We start from the raw sequence: 18455 nt of genomic DNA on the forward strand, positions 1-18455 counted from the left end.
TTTGGGTGGCCGATTAACGGCTAGCCAAAGTTAACCAACTAACAACTTCCTCTGCTGGATGGTCCGGTGCCTCTGCCACAGTGGTTTCTTTCTGCAGGGACTGAGCATGCAAGTGACCTAACTAGAGTCTTAAGTGCTCAACTGGGCACTTGCTGTGGAGAATTCTGATACATGCCACGACATGGATGATGTGAACACATTCTGCTCTGAGCAAGCCAGACACAAAAGTGCAAACATGATCTGTTTCTCAGTTTGCCTACCTTTCCACTCTCCACACACACACACACCTCTCCTCCTCTGTCTCTACCCCAGGCAGAACCTCTGCTTTTTGCATTCTCCATTGTCTGACCAGAGAAGGTTCACAGCACCCTCTCCAACCCCCAACCTCACACCAGCTTAAAGAAAGGTAAAGGGCCCTGCGGTGTGGCCTAGCGGCTAAAGTCCTCACCTTGAAAGCCCCGGGATCCCATATGGGCACTGGTTCTAATCCCGGCAGCTCCACTTCCCATCCAGCTCCCTGCTTGTGACCTGGGAAAGCAGTCGAGCACGGCCCAATGCATTGGGACCCTGCACCCATGTGGGAGACCCGGAAGAGGTTCCAGGTTCCCGGCTTCGGATCGGCGCGCATCGGCCCATTGCGGCTCACTTGGGGAGTGAATCATCGGATGGAAGATCTTCCTCTCTGTCTCTCCTCCTCTTTGTATATCTGACTTTGTAATAAAATGAATAAATCTTTGAAAAAAAAAAACAAAGAAAAAAAAAAGAAAGGTAAACCCTGTTGTGGGCTGAGGAGTTGATTTACATTCCTTAAGCTGAGCACTCAGGAATCGGGCCTAAGGCAGTAGCACCTAGCCTTTGCAGACTCATTGGCGTCCTATTGTCCTGTTGATGGGCTTGGGGGAAAGAGGAGATAATATGGTAATAAAGAGGTTTGGGGAGAGATGGCTCGGGAGAGACGGCTCCCAGCACTTGTAACACCATCATGGGCTCCGTGTGTCGGTGCTTTTCGCTCGGACATTCGCCGTGCCTACTATGCCGGCTCAGCTAGCCGCGACAAAACCCCTTTTCCTAGTCTCGGTGTTTACTGCTGAGTTCCTGCATGGTGTGTAGTTCATTTATTGTTTAGAAAGATATGTGTTTGATCCTTACTTTGCCACTTCTTTGTAGAAACATCAATCTTTGAGGGATTATTCCTTGAACCTTTCTTAGCTTTTTCACAATATTTCTAATACAGCTGTGTTTATAGTTAAACTACATATTCCAACTGATACACCCAATATACTGTTTTTCTCTATTCCCAGTGTAACCTTTCTGTACATCCAGAAAGCAGCAAACCTGCTTTTGTCATCTTAAGTCAATTTTCCAGGGACAAAAGAAACAATGGTAGAGAATGAGAGAAGAAACTCCAAATTCTTTTATCTTACCTCTAAATTAAGGGCAAGTCCTCCAACTAGCATCTGATAAACTCTGGGCTTTGCTTTGCTCTTCATTTACTGACTTGGAATGAAAATATTGCTCTCTGGAAGAAGGAAGTTGTGAGAGTTTAACTATAACAGAAAAAGGAAAACACACTCCCAGGTTAAAATGCTGAATACAAAGGACAGAGATGAGAAACGATAGTTAAAATAGACCAAATGAGTCCATGAGAAACATCTTTCTATTTCTAGAAAAATCTAAACTTTAATCAGTGGCCCTGAAGCTCTGTCCTCTCCAGCCTTTTTTTAATTAAATAATTTACATTAAAATATGAAGTAATTTTTCTTTGCCAAGAAAACAATCAATACACCAAAAAAATTCATCTTAATTTTTGGATAGTAGGTATCAGATGAAAATTCTGAGTTAATATTTAAAAAATGCATGTTTCTTTTAACTTACAGTTCTTTCTTCAGACATTTAAGCTCTTACAACATCTCAAATAAAAGCACTCCTTCTCCCTTTACAGATATTTCACTCTCATAAAAACGGATAGTTTATCACACAGCTAGAATGAACTCCATTTAACATTTTCAAGAATTGAAATTGTGGTTGCCTAAGTTAATGGACTAATCAGACCATAGTTTTAGATGATGTTACTGCAATATTCTAATTACTGCAATCTGATTTTTCTAGTAATTGTGAAGGTCAAAACTGAAAGCCTGATTCAAAATGAAATTAAAACTTAAGAATAAAAGACAAAGAACACATTTTTATCCCCAGCATAGGTCATGATGGATTATCAAGTTGACCTTGTAAAGTTAAAGAAAAATGGGGTTGGGAATCTCAGGGGAGTTCTCTCTAAGGTAGGGCAAATTTATCCAAAATCCTCGAAGCAACAGAATTTAACTGCAAGTTTTCAATAAAGGTGAGTGTGTATCATGTATTAAATAAATAAAAATGAAATCTATTCATTTGATTTTCATACTTTTGTAAGACTGGCATCTGAATAAAACCAGAAGGATTTGCTTACGGATTCTGAATCTTTTTCTAATATATGTATTATCAAAGCTTTTAAGAGACTTCCTTTGTTAAGTTCATGTCCTCTGAGTTCGTTGGGTGAATAATCAGGTGTTAAATTGGTGAACATGGAAGGGTGGGAAAATGGGAAAGGGAGACAGGGATAGAGTTGGGAGATTGGCCCAGTTCATTAAAAGAAAGAGGAAAGCAATTAAGCTAAGGAGTGTCCAAAGAGCACCTACACTTCTGAAGTTCATGTTCTGGGATCCAAGTTTTCTGGCCTTTAGGCTATTGTGCAGAATCCACATGGCTAGATGCTTGATGGATGTGGGAGGATTGGATTAGCACATATAAAAAGCCTGGTAGGTTGTTCTTGAGTATAATTTACTTAATTGTTTCTGGCCTGGTGAGTATAGCCAGAGGCCTTATATTGATGTATGTGATTCAACAGAAACATAAAACAATAAGGGCTTCATCAACTTGCGGTTTAATAGCCTTAAATAAATTAACTTCTTTTGGGTAATTCAACATACTAGTGATATTTGCAATCTACCAATTTTTTTATACTTCTCCCTTATGTTGAAATTTTATATTTAGCTCTGGAAAAAACGAGTTTATATCCACCAAGGGAATGTATTCTTTCTACACACAGAGAACTTAAAAGTGCGAAGGCACACACATGGGTGCACACACACACAAGATCTACACTAGAGAACTGGGCCTCATTGTGTTCCTGTCCATACCCAATTATTGTGTTCACTGGGTTTTTATTTTATTTAACACTTTATTTGCATACTCAGAGTGCTCCAATGTAGGTCAATAGGAGCCCCTTCAAACACTCCTGTTTCCTTTTGATGTGGCTCTTATGTTTTAAAGATTTGTTTATTTTTCATTTCTAAAAAGATGGTTATTTTATGCATTGAAAAGACAGAGTTACAAAGAGAGGGAGGGGGAGATAGAGATCTTCTATCCAATGTTCTTCAGATGTCTGCAGTGGCCAGGGCTGGGCCAGGCCAAAGTCAGGAGTGTAGAACTCCCACGTGGTTGACGAGGGGCCGAGTGCATGGGCCACCCTCTGGTGCTTCCCTGCACGCCAACAGGATGCTGGATCCTAAGAGAAGCAGCCAGGACTCCACACAGTGCTCAGAGGGGATGCCCGTGTCGTGGGCTTTGGCTTCAACTATTGCACCACAATTCCAGTTCCATAACTTTTTCAAATGCTTTTAGGAGATACTGATTAAAATCTAAGGCGAGTACAAGATTAAAAAATAAGTTATTTGATTTTGGAGCTATGGGGTATTGCAAGTAAATTTAAGGACTGGATAACAATTGACCATGGTTTGGAAGTATATTAAATACTCTATATGCAGCAGTCTCTTTAGTTTTATTATTTTTGGATCTGCTAGTTTTCATAATTAGTTTTCATAGTTATCATAGGTAATTAGACTGGAGTTGGCCACCATCCTTGGGCTAATTTGGAAGACAGGATTGCAACCCACGCAGTTGCCTTATCCCCATGGTGTCTTCAGCATCTTATCCTGCCTTTGCCAACTGCTTTATCACCTCTCCCTTCTTCCTGTGACGTGTCTGCACAGAATTTCACTCCGTGTTGGCCGTTGGTCCCTGGTCTCCATAAATGCTCTGATGGCTCACGCCTCTGCAATATTGCTGAGTAAAGTACACTTTTCTTCTGAACTCATTAATACTTTTCATTCACAAACTTTCTCAGCTTACAATGTTATTAATGTCTCAGTAGTTTTTCCCAATGCCCCCAGGCAGAAACAAATGGCAAACAGTTCCTTTTATGAAATACTCAGGCCCAAACAACTTAATAACTACTTCTACCCAACAACTCGGTAGCCATTTGAAAAAAAAAATTATTCACACAAATCAAAAGAAAAGTTATATTTGCCTTATTCTCAAACTACCACAATTACCAATAGGATGTATGTACCTCGGGCAGTGCAGTTTTTCAAGCCTTGGAAGAAGACACTGCAATCCTAACTTCCTATTTACTGGTGGATTTTCACAGGCGCTTCATTTTTATTATGACTGCTATAAAACCCCAGCTTTGCAAAGAGACAGTTCCCTACAAGAATTACAGAGCGGTCTTCCACTGCGCTTATGATGCAGGGGCAGTTTGGTGTTTCCTCCATGTTGAATATCACTAAAATAGGACGCGTTTGCTTGAAAGATGCAAAGAACTCTAGCGCCCCTGTGAGTTTACTGCGGAAAGCGCATTGGCTGTGCAGTGTGGGAACCGCGGCACGAAGCTTCAGAAATTTTCATTCTCTTCTGTAAAACCTCGACGGCAAATATTGTGTGGATGCTCGAAATCTTTATGCTAATAGTGGAGCCCAGCGTGTTCTCTATGCTAAGGCTCTTTTTCTCTAAGTGGATAAATTGGATGACGGTATCTTATCTTTTCCAGTCACTCTGGGCACTTCTAAATTGTAACCAGGAAAGGAATCCTACCACCGTGGATAGTGGGACATCACTTGTAAACAAGGGCTGGCTTGAGCAACCCAAGGTGTGTGGCCATTCCACTCATCCGTAACATGGATCCCTAAGTTTATATTCCAAAATCCGCCATGTTCAACTAATGACCCCTAGTATGGTGTATTTCATCCATTACCCAAACCTGTTCTTTCCCCATTTCTATTGTCACTCTTACTCCCACCAAACCTTACCTGCCACTGAAGAGGGAATACAAAGGCAGGGAACAAGCGCGCCCTGCAGTGTGGCTGTGCCCGTGTTCCTGGTCCAACAGCCGCCTGCTGTTATTCTGTCCACGTCCTGCCATCTGCTCTCTGACACACTGACCTTGAGGGCTTTCTCCAAGGGTGGCCTCAAGACTTGTGGATCGGCACCCTGTGTGTTATCCTAACACGGGAAGGCTGCACTTGGAACCCAATGTGCCCTATCTGCTGTGGGCTCAAGTCATGTAGGTCGGTCCGCTGTGTGTGATGCTAACTCAGTCACTGAAGTCTTCCCTGCAGGGCTTTGTGCAGAATGTATAAGACAACCGCATTCACCATAGACAGGACGCTGTCCTTTCCCCCAGGTTTCTGTGTGACCGTCCCAGGGCCCGCGGCCCCACACGTCTTCCTCCTGTGCAAATCCCCACAGCTGTTCTCAGAACTCTGCCCAACTGCAAACTTTCTTCACATCATCTCCTAAAGTCATTGACTTCTTTTCAAACTATAAGGTCTTCCTTTATTTGGGTTTGGGACAACAGAGAGACTCTTAAAAGATATAAACAGACTCTCCTTTGAAGCCAGGAGGCTTGGCATTATCAGTAGATATATGAACATTTCTAATTTTGTTTTACATTTTAGTTCATCCATCTACCCATCCGTCCTTCCATTCTTGCATCCATCCATTCGTCCATCGACCCATATAGTCTTCCTAATATCCACTCATCCATCTACTCATCCATCCATCCATCCACCTGCTTTAATGAGCTAAAGTTTTAAAAGGGCCACCTGTCCCTGAACTGAATTTCATTAAATGGAAACCGAAACCATTAGGATGCTAGCGAACCGAGGAACATCGCTTGTTGGCGTGGTCCTCCGCGAGCCCGCCGGCCCTGTGCCAGGCAGGTTCCATGCAGGGCTGGCAGCTGCGGCGGGCATTTCCACGGCTGCCAGCCCGCGCCGACGCCAGGACCTGGGCAGGGGAGCGGCCGGGCGGCCCGGGGCGCGGCTGCACGGAGGGGCGGGACGGGCGGGGACCAGGTTCAGCTGCCCCGGGCCCGAGAGCGGAGCAGCCGGGGACGCGCGGGAGGGCCAGGGGACGACTAGGGCAAGGATCGTGGGTGGAACTGTGACTCCCCGCGCGGTGCGACACCAAGAAAGGCCCTGTCGCAAACAGCCGTCGGGACCTGACAGGGTTCAGTAAAAGAAACCTCAGAAGAAGGAAAGCCATGAGCCGAAATAGCTCAGTTGGGAGAGCGTTAGACTGAAGATCTAAAGGTCCCTGGTTCAATCCCGGGTTTCGGCAGTCTTCTTTTGCCTTTGGTCAGAAAGAGATTCAAAATTTGCAGTGACATACTATCCCCATTCCTCCCTGCTCATTCAACCCAGCCCAAGGTATAAGCGGGGATCCTGAGTTTGGTGGGAATTGGAAATCCACTTCCCAGCCGCCGTCAGAGACCTGCGGAAGGGGACAGTCACTGAATGCGCTGCTGCGACGGGGCGCCCTCGCGCGTGCGCAGTGAGAGCCGCAGGCAGCGCCGCCTCAGGCTGCGGCGGGAGACCGGGTGAGGAAGACATTCCCTCCCGCCCCTAACGCCACTTCCGTCTTTGGGAGCGCTCCAAAATTGAAGAAAAGGCGGTATCTTGCTGCGCGGCGATTGGCTGCTACACGGTTCCCCAAAATGCTCGTGACCTCGTGCGTGGCCCTCACGGTAGGGACCACCTCTGGTCGACTTGGTGACCCCCATAACCTTGTACACAACTAGATAATGTTTGAGTCCAGTTGTATGGTTCTCAAAATGTGTTCCCCGGGCCGCCAGCAGCAGCGACGTGAGATGCAAACTCGAATAGGAGAATCCTGAGAGTGGAGCTGAGGCAGGCCGGTGATGAGGCGAAGTGGGGGGCTCGGAGGGGCTCAGGGTTCAGGTGCTCTGTCCACTTGCGCTGTTTTTTTTTTAGCAAGAGTCGGGTCCCGGGAAGCGAGAACCAGCTAGCTTCTTATTGCCCGTGTCCTGCCAGGGCTCACCAGGTTCCACGGGTGCTTGGAAAGGACTCTCCTGCTTACGTTGGCTTTCACACGAGTGTGTATGTGTGAGAGAGGGCACAGGAGAACATGCATCGACCGGAGCACCCGTGGGAGCCCAAGCGAGGCCAAACCAGGTGGTATAAAGACAAGGGAAGCGCAGGTTAGATATTGTCAACGGCCAGTTGAGGGATGTAGATCTGAGCCATGATGGGAAGAATGAACCACTGGAGACTGGACCAGCCAGTTTCGTGAGTGGTGAGTTGTTGGTCGGTTGGAGATAGTCAAATGTAGGATGTCCGTGTTAGGTTTTGCTTAGTTAGTTAGTTAGTTTGTTTATTTATTTATTTTAAGGGAGAGAAACAACCCATGAAAGAAGTGCTTTGTGTTCTCAATTATTCGTTTCTCCACTAAATGGACCTCAATCACTGACCATCCAGTTAAGATCCAGACATTATTAATTCTCGATACAATGGTGTGTGATAGATGATCATCCTGCCTATTTTGTAACTAACAGCCCTTCCTAGATTGCAAGAACGAAATGTAATGCATGTCAAGCATCTAATGTCTGTGGCCTTCTGTGTGTTTTTGTATAAAGATGTTTTCGAGATGTTGGTAAGATGTCATAAACATGGGGCAGTTCTAAGAAGCAATTAAATGCTGGTGTCTAGTTAATCGTAAGAAGCCCGATGGGCTTGGCGACCCTGATTGGGTCGTTGCCTACAGGAAGATGTCATGGATGCAGTAAAATTTAGCTGGATGGGATGCAACTGGCTACGAGGACTTGGATGTTGGTGGTGAGAGTGCCTGTTCATTTCAGACAACCCTGCCAGTGCTCAGTAAGACTAGGTACAGGTGCCAGGGTGAGTGGTAGAAGGCTTGTAGACACACACCTGGCCAGAATGAAAGCCGAAGAAAGCAGGACGCTAGTTAAGGAGTTAAGGACAGATTAGAACCACAGATAATTGCACAAGTAATAATGATGCAACAAGAAAGAGGGTGCAGCATGGATTGAACTCAACTTCGATCTGTCTGTGGGTGACTAAGCTTTTTCCACAGGGACTGGGCCAGTAGGGCATTGAACAGAGCAAGTAAGAGAAAAATTACCAAGGAGTGGTCAGTATGTGGTAATTAGGCCAAATCTGATTGTGCCAACTGCTGAGGTTAGAATTCTCTTCTCCTGCAGTGCCTCCAAGGCAGAGGTCCCTGTCTCTTCTGATGACTGCATCTCGAAGGAATGGTCCTCAGGTCCTCAAGAAAGATGCTTCCCCGTTATAGGAGGTACCAGTGCAGCTCACAGAGACTGAGGAAGGATTTTCAACTGTAAGCCATTTGTCATGTGGTTAGTGATCTGGCTCAGATGTTGTATGGGATTTTTTTTTTTTTTTTCCTGTAGCTTTGGACTGTCTCAAGCACGGGCTAGGCTAAGCCTGTAGAAGCAGCCTTGAGCTGTTAGAAATTAGGTTAGTGTTTTCTCAGGCCTTTTGATGTGGAAGGGGTGGGTAGGTTAAATCATGTGTGCTGAGGGAGGGTGGCATTTACAGGGCAGGTGTAAGCCTACTTGAGAGAAGAGCTCAGGGCAGCCTAGCTGCAGTCTGGTCAAGGAAAGAAGCTCTGTTAGGAAAAATCTGGAGGGGTGTGTCAAGGGGAATGGTTGGGCTTTTGCAGGAAGTGTAACTTTGAGGAATTTTCAAACCTTTTGGCAGGGAGGAGTGGTTAGGAAATATCAGCATTAGACACACCCACCCACACCCACATGGAATAGAGACCAACCAAATGAGAAGGTCAATGGCTGTTTATTCGGAGATTGCCATGCCAAGTGAGTCAGCCAGCATCACTTGGGTTTAGCAGACTCAGAGGCAGCAGAGGAGTGGCAGAGCTTTATGGAGGGGGGAGGCGTGGCTTCACATGGGGCTGGGGAAGCCAGGAGCTCATCCCTAGGAGAAGGGCAGCCTGTGTGATTGATTGGGGTTGTGTTTGGCTTTTTCCTTTTAGCCCAAATTTGTAAAGGGAGACAAAAATTATGGTAGATGTTGAACATCAATGAAGCCATTTGGAACCATTGATACGGCGGTTGCTTTTTGGTTTCCTGGATTGTTGCAAGAGATGATGTGTAACTTTGCTCAAGTGCCTTGGTGCTGAAGAGGAGAGGTCAGATCCCTGGGCCGGCTGCAGGCTGCAGGTCAGAGTGCTGCTCGTCTGTGCTCCAGTCGCTGCCCATTTGTAATATTCAGTCTCAATGAGTGTTTTGCCTTCAGATTTAAGTCTAAAATTGCCATCTGGCCATTCTCATAGTCTTTCTCTGAAGTGCAGTGGGCTCTGAAAGATGTCAGCATGGTCACTCCCCAGGAGTGGGAAAGCCTGAACATCAGTCAGGTTTCTTCTGACAGCTCTTTCTCGCCAAGGAGGCCGTGAAGGGTAAGGGGTAGAGGTGAGGAGTCAGCCCTTGCCTGATTACAGCAATGCTTGCCATGGGAAGAGCACACCACCATGAGACATTTATGAGAGCTGGTGCCCAGGCCAGCCCTTTGTAAGCAGAAAGGCTGTGAATGGCCACTCTTGCTTTGGACAGTGTATTCAGGACAGGGGGGGAAAGACATCCTCTCAGATTTCATGGAAAACTTTTTACAAAGAAAACTTTGCCATCTGACTCATCTTAGGAGTTCTCAAGGTGACAGCACACAAACACGTAACTGAGTAAACATTTATTTCTCAATTGATCTGGTTAGTGTATTCATTTTATACCAGAATTATAACATCGTGAAGCTGTTATTTGTCATATCTGATTTACCTAGTGTGGAGACCTTCATTGGAACTACAAGTCCTGTTGAGATTTGCCACTGATTGCAGCAATATGTGACTTCTTTGCACTTCTCCTTTACATGTGGCATGGGAATGGATTAGCATGTCCAAGCACGGCTGGCTCATCAGGCTGGCCACCTTAGAGGAGTAGTTGAGACTGTTGCTGCAGGAGTCAGACAGGTAGCCGAGGCCAGCAGATGGCCTGAGAATGAAGCAGGACAGGCTGAGGGAGAGCCAGGCTCTCTACTGCAGAAACACAAGTCACATACTGGTTCTGTAAATTCCAATTTTTTTGTATAACAAGTTGCCATAAAGTAAGGGGTACTGATATGTTTTTACTATTTATCTCTCTTCTTATATAATAATAATAATGATGGTGATGATGATGATAATGATAGTCACCACCAACGGAATGCTTTCTATGTACCAGACATTCTAATAACTTCTTTCCATACATCTTCTCATTAAACTTGTCAATAACCTTTCCATGTTTAATGCAAATAAATGAAGAAGACAATGCTATACAGCAGTGTTGATAGAACCCGGCACAATTCTGAGATTCATTAAAATGGATCATAAAATGTAGTTCTTTCATCAGTGTATTAGAGAGGCCTGTTCAAATTTGATTAAATCATGAAAATGGGATTAAGGAAGAAAGTCATTTTTATTTCATTCTTAAATTAAAAAAAATTCTTTTAAAAAATTTTCTTTATTTGAAAGGCAGAGAACAGAGGGAGAAACTATGTGAAATCTCCCACCCTGTTCACTCCCCAAATGTCTTCAGGCCAAGGTGAGAAGGCAGGGACTCGGTCTGACTCTTTCATAAGCATAGCGAGGACTCTAGTGCTTGATCCATCATCTGCTGTTTTGTAGGGTGCACATTAGCAGGAAGGTGAAATCAGAAACGGAGCCGGCACTCTTCCTTAGGATATGGATATGTTCCAAATAGGATATATCCTAGATAGGGCACTCTGATGGGGATATGGATGGCCCAAATGGTGTCTGAATTGCTGTTCTAAATACTCGCCTTCTCAAAATTAAGTTTTTACAAACTACAAGTAAAGGAATAAAATCGATCTTCTGGTAGGTAGAAAGGTGAAGGAAAACTGATCATTGTTTCCAGATTAAACTTTTTGGGGCTGGAGCCCTAGTGTGACGCACTATGCCTGTGCCTGTGGTGCTGGCAGCTCATGTATGTGCCACTTTGAGCCCTGTCTATTCCTCTCAGCTCCAGCTTCCTGCTAACGGGCTGAGAAGGCAGCAGAATATGGTCCAAATGTTTGGGCCGCTGCACCCATGTGAGAAATCCAGAAAAAGCTTCTGGATCCTGGCTTTGGAGCGGCCCAGCTCTGACCATTTGAGGAGTTAGTAGAGGATGGACAATTTCTCTCTCTCTCCTTCTCAAATAAAAAAAAAAAAAAAATGTTTTTTTTTTTTAAAAAGCAAAGTGTAATTTCCAGGGAAATGCTCTGAGAGGAAATGTGCTTTACGGGTGGAAAGTATTCGCCCTGCCTAGGTAACTACAGACAGGACTTGAAATTTAACAAATCTTCAGCAGACTAATTTTTAAAAGTTTCTTTTTCAAAATGTGTATTTTTTAAAATTAGTTTTTAACAGATTGAATGTGATTTCTAAATGTAATTCCAACAACATCGTGAAATTTCCTTACTCCTTCACTTCCTGCCTTCTTCCTACTCTCCTTGCTTTTCTATCTTTTTAAATAAATTTTTTGAGATAATATTTTTTTTTAATTTATTTTATTTTTATTACAAAGTCAGATATACTGGGAGGAGGAGAGATAGAGAGGAAGTGGAGCTGCCGGGATTAGAACCAGCGGCTATATGGGATCAAGGCGAGGAGCTTAGCCACTAGGCCACGCTGCCGAGCCCAGAGATAATATTTTAAATTTACATCACAGCACCTCTCATTGAAGAGATTATTGTTACTACACTGTGTAGTCTCGACACTTTTGTAAAAAGCCAGTTGGCTGCATGCATGTGGATTAGTTTCTGTGCTGTTTTCCTCCAACGATCTAGGTATTAGTTTTTATGTCAACGCCATGTTATTTTAATTAGTATAGCTCTTTTAGTGGGCTTTGAAGTCAGGTATTGTAATGGCTCCAGCTTGGTTTTTCTTATACAGGGTCATTTTAGCTCTTCTGGATATTTTATTATTCCATTTGAATTTAGGGTTGCTTTTATAAATTATGTAAAAAAGCCATTGATATTGTGATAGGATTGCATTGAATCTATAGATTGCTTTAGATGATACAGGCATTTTAATGATACTGGTTTTTCCAATCCATGAGCATGGTATATTTTTCCATTTTTTGTGTTCTTGATGATTTCATTTCATCAGTGTTTGATAATTTTCATTGTAAAGCTTTTTCACTTTTTTGGTTACATTGGGGTGTGTGTGTGTGTGTGTGTGTTCATATAAAAATATCTTCAACGTAAGAGCACTCACCCAGATATATACAGCAAATACTATTAGACAAAGTGAGAAAGAAGACTGTGGTACAGGGCCCGGCGCCATGGCCTAGCGGCTAAAGTCCTCACCTTGAAAGCCCCGGATCCCATATGGGCGCCGGTTCTAATTCCGGCGGCTCCACTTCCCATCCAGCTCCCTGCTTGTGGCCTGGGAAAGCAGTTGAGGACGGCCACAAGCCTTGGGACCCTGCACCCGCATGGGAGACCTGGAAGAGGCTCCTGGCTTCAGATCGGCTCAGCTCTGGTTGTTGCGGCCACTTGGGGAGTGAATCATCGGACGGAGGATCTTCCTCTCTGTCTTTCCTTCTCTGTGTATATCTGGCTGTAATAAAATGAATAAATCTTTAAAAAAAAAAAAGACTGTGGTACAAAATAGTAAGCGACTTGACTCAATCATACAAGCATAAAATCAATGAAAATATGTTGTAGTTGAAAGATACTATTGAGCCAATGTATTTAATCGATATTTGTAGGACATTTTACCCAACAGTAGAGAAAATACCTTCTTCTCATTAGCACATCAAACACTTTCTGAGATAAACCACATATTAGGCCACATTGAAAAACATTGAAATAACACTACATATTTTCTCAGATCATAAAGGAATAAGACCAGATACCAACAATAAGAAGAACAAAGGAACAGTCGTTAAAAGAACATGCTACTGAACAATCAGTGGGTGATTGAAGAAATCAATTTTGAGATAAAAACATTCTTGAAATGAAAATGAAACACAGTATCAAAACCTGTGTGACACAGCAAAAATAATGTTGAGAAAGAAGTCTGACATTAAATGCATACATTATAAAAGAGAAATGTCCCATGTGCAAGGCAAGAATTTAGCCACCGAGCCATTACACTGGGCCCTGGTGTATGTATGTATGTATGTATGTATGTATAGAAACATACACATATGTACATATATGTATGTATGCATGTATATATTTTATTAAAGGTTTATTTTTGATGTTTACACAGTTGAGAATGAAGCATGCTCATATGGACCACTGATTATCCTTGAACTGTATTGCCTTTATTGTAGCCATTATCTAGGCTGCCTCATGTCTTCATAGGGTGCCTAAGTTAAAATAGCTTTACTTCCAAGGAACTGGGCTATATTCTGTCCCACTGGATTGCAAGCAAGTTAAAAAGAATATGGGTTTTTTTTTGGTAAGATTTATTTATTTTTATTACAAAGTCAGATATACAGAGAGGAGGAGAGACAGAGAGGAAGATCTTCCGTCCCAAGTGAGCGCAACGGCTGGTGCTGTGCCGATCCGATGCTGGGAACCTGGAACCTCTTCTGGGTCTCCCACACGGGTGCAGGGTCCCAAAGCTTTTGGGCCGTCCTGGATCCGAAGCTGGGAACCAGGAACCTCTTCCAGGTCTCCCACACGGGTGCAGGATCCCAAAGCTTTTGGGCCGTCCTGGACTGCTTTCCCAGCCATAGCAGGGAGCTAGATGGGAAGTGGAGCTGCTGGGATTAGAACCGGCGCCCATATGGGATCCTGGCGCATGCAAGGCGAGGACTTTAGCCGCTAGGCCATGGCGCCGTGCCCAAAAAGAATATGGTTTTACCAAGTAATTTAACTTTAGCAAAAACAGAAAGCGTAATCTACATTTTTATTAAGGAATCATCTTTTTTCTTTTTTTTAAACAAAAAGGCATAAAGTTGGCACCAGTAATGCCATATGACTTTCCTGCCAGGCATCTGTTTATCTACAGATCATGCCAGAACCAGCTGTGGATGCACCAGCCTTTTCTTTCTCTACCTATGTTTTAGAAAGCCAGACCTTCTGACACTTTGAATACCTGTGTCTATGCCTGATCTCAGAGGGCAAAGAAGGACAATAAGGTTGATTAATTCCAGGGACCATTTAACTTTTTTTTTTTTTTTGGAAGACGTCCCAATATTTGTGATACAAGTTGCTGTGAATGCAAAATGCCCGACTAACCTGGAGTTTCCTGACATGCTGCAGGTTGCTTTCCGTTTTGACACAGGGTCAGATGCTGTTTTCCAGCCCTATGGCAGACCTTGCCACAAGAATAGATTAATTCTATCATTACCCTTTCTCAATTTCTGCCTTTGACCAGAAAAAAGAGGTTAATTGTGTGCCATTTCTCAGGAGAATGAAGTATCAGCATTTTAATTCCTGATATTTTATGAATTGTGGGCAGCTAATTAAAACTTAAAGATTAGAGGAGCTATTTTGGCCAAGAGGCCATTTGCAGGGTTGTGAAATGAGGAGAACAAAGGGTTGCCTTTTCTTTTTATTTCTGCAGCTTAAATGAAACTTCTTGCTGAAATAGTGGGTGGAATTGTTTTGCATACTGAGTGTTCGTCATATTCATTCTAATTTTAATTTAAATTTTCCAGTGAATGGTACAATATCTGAAAACTATTGAGGTGTTAATTTTGGGGAATGTCAAGTAGTAAGCTTTGGCTCTGTTTGAACCTTCTGGATTCTCTTGTCACATAGGAACCACTTAAAGATTTTATTAGATTTCCTTAATTGTCGTCTAAAAACTCAACACATTTAGATCAGCCTTCTGTTTGTCCTCATAGTTGACAGCAGCAAATGATAACTCACATGCTTGCTATGTTCAGTTGCTCTTTCCTAGACTACTGGGTGTGTCTAAAACATGAGATTTTCCTTCATTCTTCTACCTGATTGACTTTCTGGCTATTGCATTTCCTCGGGAATTTCCAAAATCACCATGGGATGTGAATGAAGGCCATCAGTAGTCTCTGCCACAGCTTTGTAGACATTAGTAAAAGGATACATCTTCAGTTCTGGCTTCTCCACAGACCGTAGTTGAGAAAGCTGAGAAAGGTTGGAATTTAGCTTACACTCACTTCCTATCATTGTGCATTGCAAAGCCCACATGATAGTGGCTATAGATAAATCAACCCTTTCATATCCATTGCCAAGACACTCATCTCAACGTGCTTCCTGATAGCAAGTCACTTCTTCCTGACATGGGAGTAGGTGAAATAAGATTTGAACAAGTGTCGAAGTGCAAGATCCTTAAGCTTAAAACTAGCCCATGGTCATCTTTGACAATACCCAAGCTTCTGTTTATTTGCTTACATCCCAAATCAAATGAGCATCTGCTAGGTGCCATGAACTGATCTGAATGCTAGGATTTCATTCACAATGCTCTAGACCTCACAGAGACTACAGGCTAGTGGGGAGAGACTAATGAGTAACTGCACAAGTAAGTGATTCCAACTTGGGTATGTGCTGTGATGGCGAAATTCAAGGGGGCTTTAGGCATATATAACTATCAGATTTGACATAGACTGAAATGTTGTGGGAGATCCCCTTTAGAAGATGACATTTATGCTAGGACTGATGAATCAGAAATAAACAGCCTGAGGGAAGAGAAAGAACATTCCAGCAAACTGGAGCAGTGTGAACAAAGACCCTGATACTGGGAAGAATTTGGTGCGTTGTAAGAATGGACATAAGGCCAGCAAGACCGAAAACTTAAAAGGATTAAGAAGAAATACAAATCAAGATGATCCTGAAAATGGGTGAAAAGGCCAAATCTTGGGATCTAAGGAGTTGGGACTTTATCTTATAAAGAAGTGTAATCTATTAAGATAGTCATATTTTAAATTATTCTCATTTGTTTGAAAAGGAGAGTTACACACACACACGCCTTACATCTTCTGGTTTGCCCCCTAAATTGTCACAGTAGTCAGGGCTGGGCCAGGCGAAAACCAAGATCCTGGAATTCCAACTGAATCTCTGGTGTGAGTAGTGGAAGCCCAAATATTTGGGCCACCTTCTGCTGCTTTCCTAAACACATTAGCAGAGAGCTAGACTGGAAGTGGAGTGACCAGGACTTGAACAGGTACTTATATGGGATGTTTGCACTGCATGTGGTGATTTAATCCGCTGTGTCATAATACTAGTTCCCAAAAGTACTCAGTGTTATTCAGAGCTGGGAAATTATTAACCCTTCATTTTAAATGGTAGATCTGATTATGAGAAATGATCAGATAAGCAAGCCTGAGGACAGAGATTTGGGCACAGCCTGTTGCCCCAGGTTCAGGCAACCAATGTGGAGTAAAATGTGACATTGCGGAGTAAAATGTGAGCAGAGAAATGTGAACAGTTTAGAGAAATCTTTTGACCACAAAACCAAAAGGATTTGGTGATGGACTGGTCAGCAGGATCCAAGAAAAATTTCAGGATGAATCTCTGGTTGTTGCTATGAATTTCCTGGGCTGTGGAACCCTGAGGTACAGCTTTGAAGAGATTGATCCTAATATTACCTCAGACACACTGGATATCATGTGGCTGTGTGACTTCTAAGCTGAGTTGGGAGTATACACGTGTGCCTTGGAATGTGGTTCAAGGCAGTGAAGTTTCATAGCTGGTGATTGCTGGTGGGTCAGTGTGCCTATGCGCACGATCTCTGCAGCAACACCCAGTGGCTCAGGGGCTGGTGCAGAGATGGCTGGTGGTCAGATCTGTGTGTTGAACAAGTCAGCTGAGGAAATGAGGGAATGAGGGAATGAGGGAATGAGGGAATGAAGGAAGGACAAGAGGATTATGAGTATTTGCAATATGCTAATGGTCAGCATTGGAATTTAGGATGGATAGGGAAGGAAGTGTAGAATAAAGGGAAAGGGGGAGGGCATGGGGGGGAGTAGATGAGATATGGGGTCTTTCTCCAAGACTGAATAATTGTTGCAGCAAGAGTTTCCTGTGGCTGCTGTAACACATTGCCACAAATTCAGTGGCTTTAAGCCTCAGGCGTCTTACACTTTCATAGCCCTGGCTGTCGTCAATCGGCAGTCATCTTCCCTTTACTCACACCAGTGTAGTGTCAGGGCCAAGTTCCCCGTGGAGAACTTAGAGGACAACTCCTTCCTTGCCTCTTCCAGCCGTGTGATCTCAGCATTGCCTGGGCTGTGGCTCCATTACTCTGATCATTGCCTGTGCCTTCACAGTGACTTTCTCTCTTCGACTACCTTCAGTGGTAGTCAAGAATGGGCCCCCGAGAGTGACATGTAAGGCAGAGAAAGGGAGATATTCCCTGGAGATGAGACCTCAGGATATTGGATGGATGTACTACCCATGGACCTTGAAGTCACACTAGAAAATGGCAAAAATTGCAGTCAGTAAGGCAAAGTGATTAAATCTTAGAAGAGGACAGAACAAAAGAGAAGATGCTGTTGTGGCAGAATAAAACAGTATAGAAGGTGGAAGAGAATTTGGCTGGCAATGATTTCTAAATGCATCAGTCTTCTCTCTCTCTCTCTTTTTTAGCTTTTTAAATTTATTTTTATTGGAAAGTGAGATATATAGAGAGGAAGGGAGACAGGGAGGAAGATCTTCCTTCCGATGGTTCACTCCCAAAGCGGCCGCAATGGCTGGAGCAGAGCTGATTCGAACCCAGGAGCCAGGAGCCTGCAGCCTCTTCCGGGTCTTCCACATGGGTGCAGGATCCCAATGCTTTTGGCAGTCCTCAACTGCTTTTCCAGGACACACACAGGGAGCTGGAGGAAAGAGGGGCTGCTGGGATTAGAACTGGTGCCCATGTGGGATCCCAGCATGTGCAACGTGAGAACTTTAGCCACGGGGCCCTAAATACATCATTCTTCTTAATCCCCTACTTCACTTTTTCTCTTGTGATTTGGCAAATGATCATATTTTGGGGGAAATCTTAGAAACTGCTAATTGGTATGCCTTAAGGTACATCATTTGTGGTGATGTATGTGAGTACAAACTTTGTTTCTTAGAACTCACTTGGAAATAGATTTATTTTGTTTCTTCTTGAATAATCCTGTAAATTACTTGATCAGTAAACATTAAAAGGCCTATGAAAGATTTATTCTTGCAAAATGTTTCCCTCCCTACAACCTCACCCCTGCAAAAAGTTTTCCCCCATTGAAAATGAGTAAATCATGAAATTTTTAGTACAAAGAATAGCCTAACTCAATCTGAACCATGTATTTTCACAAAGCAATGAATATTACTTTCCCTGGTGGCAGC

General features: G+C 43.5%; 1 protein-coding gene and 1 non-coding gene across 3 annotated transcripts in view; both read left to right on the top strand.

Annotated features, from left to right (window-relative positions):
• The first annotated feature begins 6362 nt into the window (after nt 1-6362).
• On the top strand, nt 6363-6435 carry TRNAF-GAA (transfer RNA phenylalanine (anticodon GAA)). Its single transcript has one exon. It is a non-coding gene; the product is annotated as a tRNA-Phe (tRNA).
• Nucleotides 6436-6704: 269 nt separating this feature from the next.
• The window catches only part of DCT (dopachrome tautomerase), an 86558-nt gene continuing 74807 nt past the window's right edge, over nt 6705-18455 (top strand). For both annotated transcript variants that reach the window (XM_058670561.1, XM_058670562.1), the window contains exon 1: nt 6705-6841. The gene's annotated coding sequence lies outside the window, so the exon portion shown is untranslated. The remainder of the gene's footprint in view (nt 6842-18455) is intronic.

This window comes from Ochotona princeps, chromosome 12, assembly GCF_030435755.1.
Source record: "Ochotona princeps isolate mOchPri1 chromosome 12, mOchPri1.hap1, whole genome shotgun sequence".
Lineage (NCBI taxonomy): Eukaryota > Metazoa > Chordata > Mammalia > Lagomorpha > Ochotonidae > Ochotona > Ochotona princeps.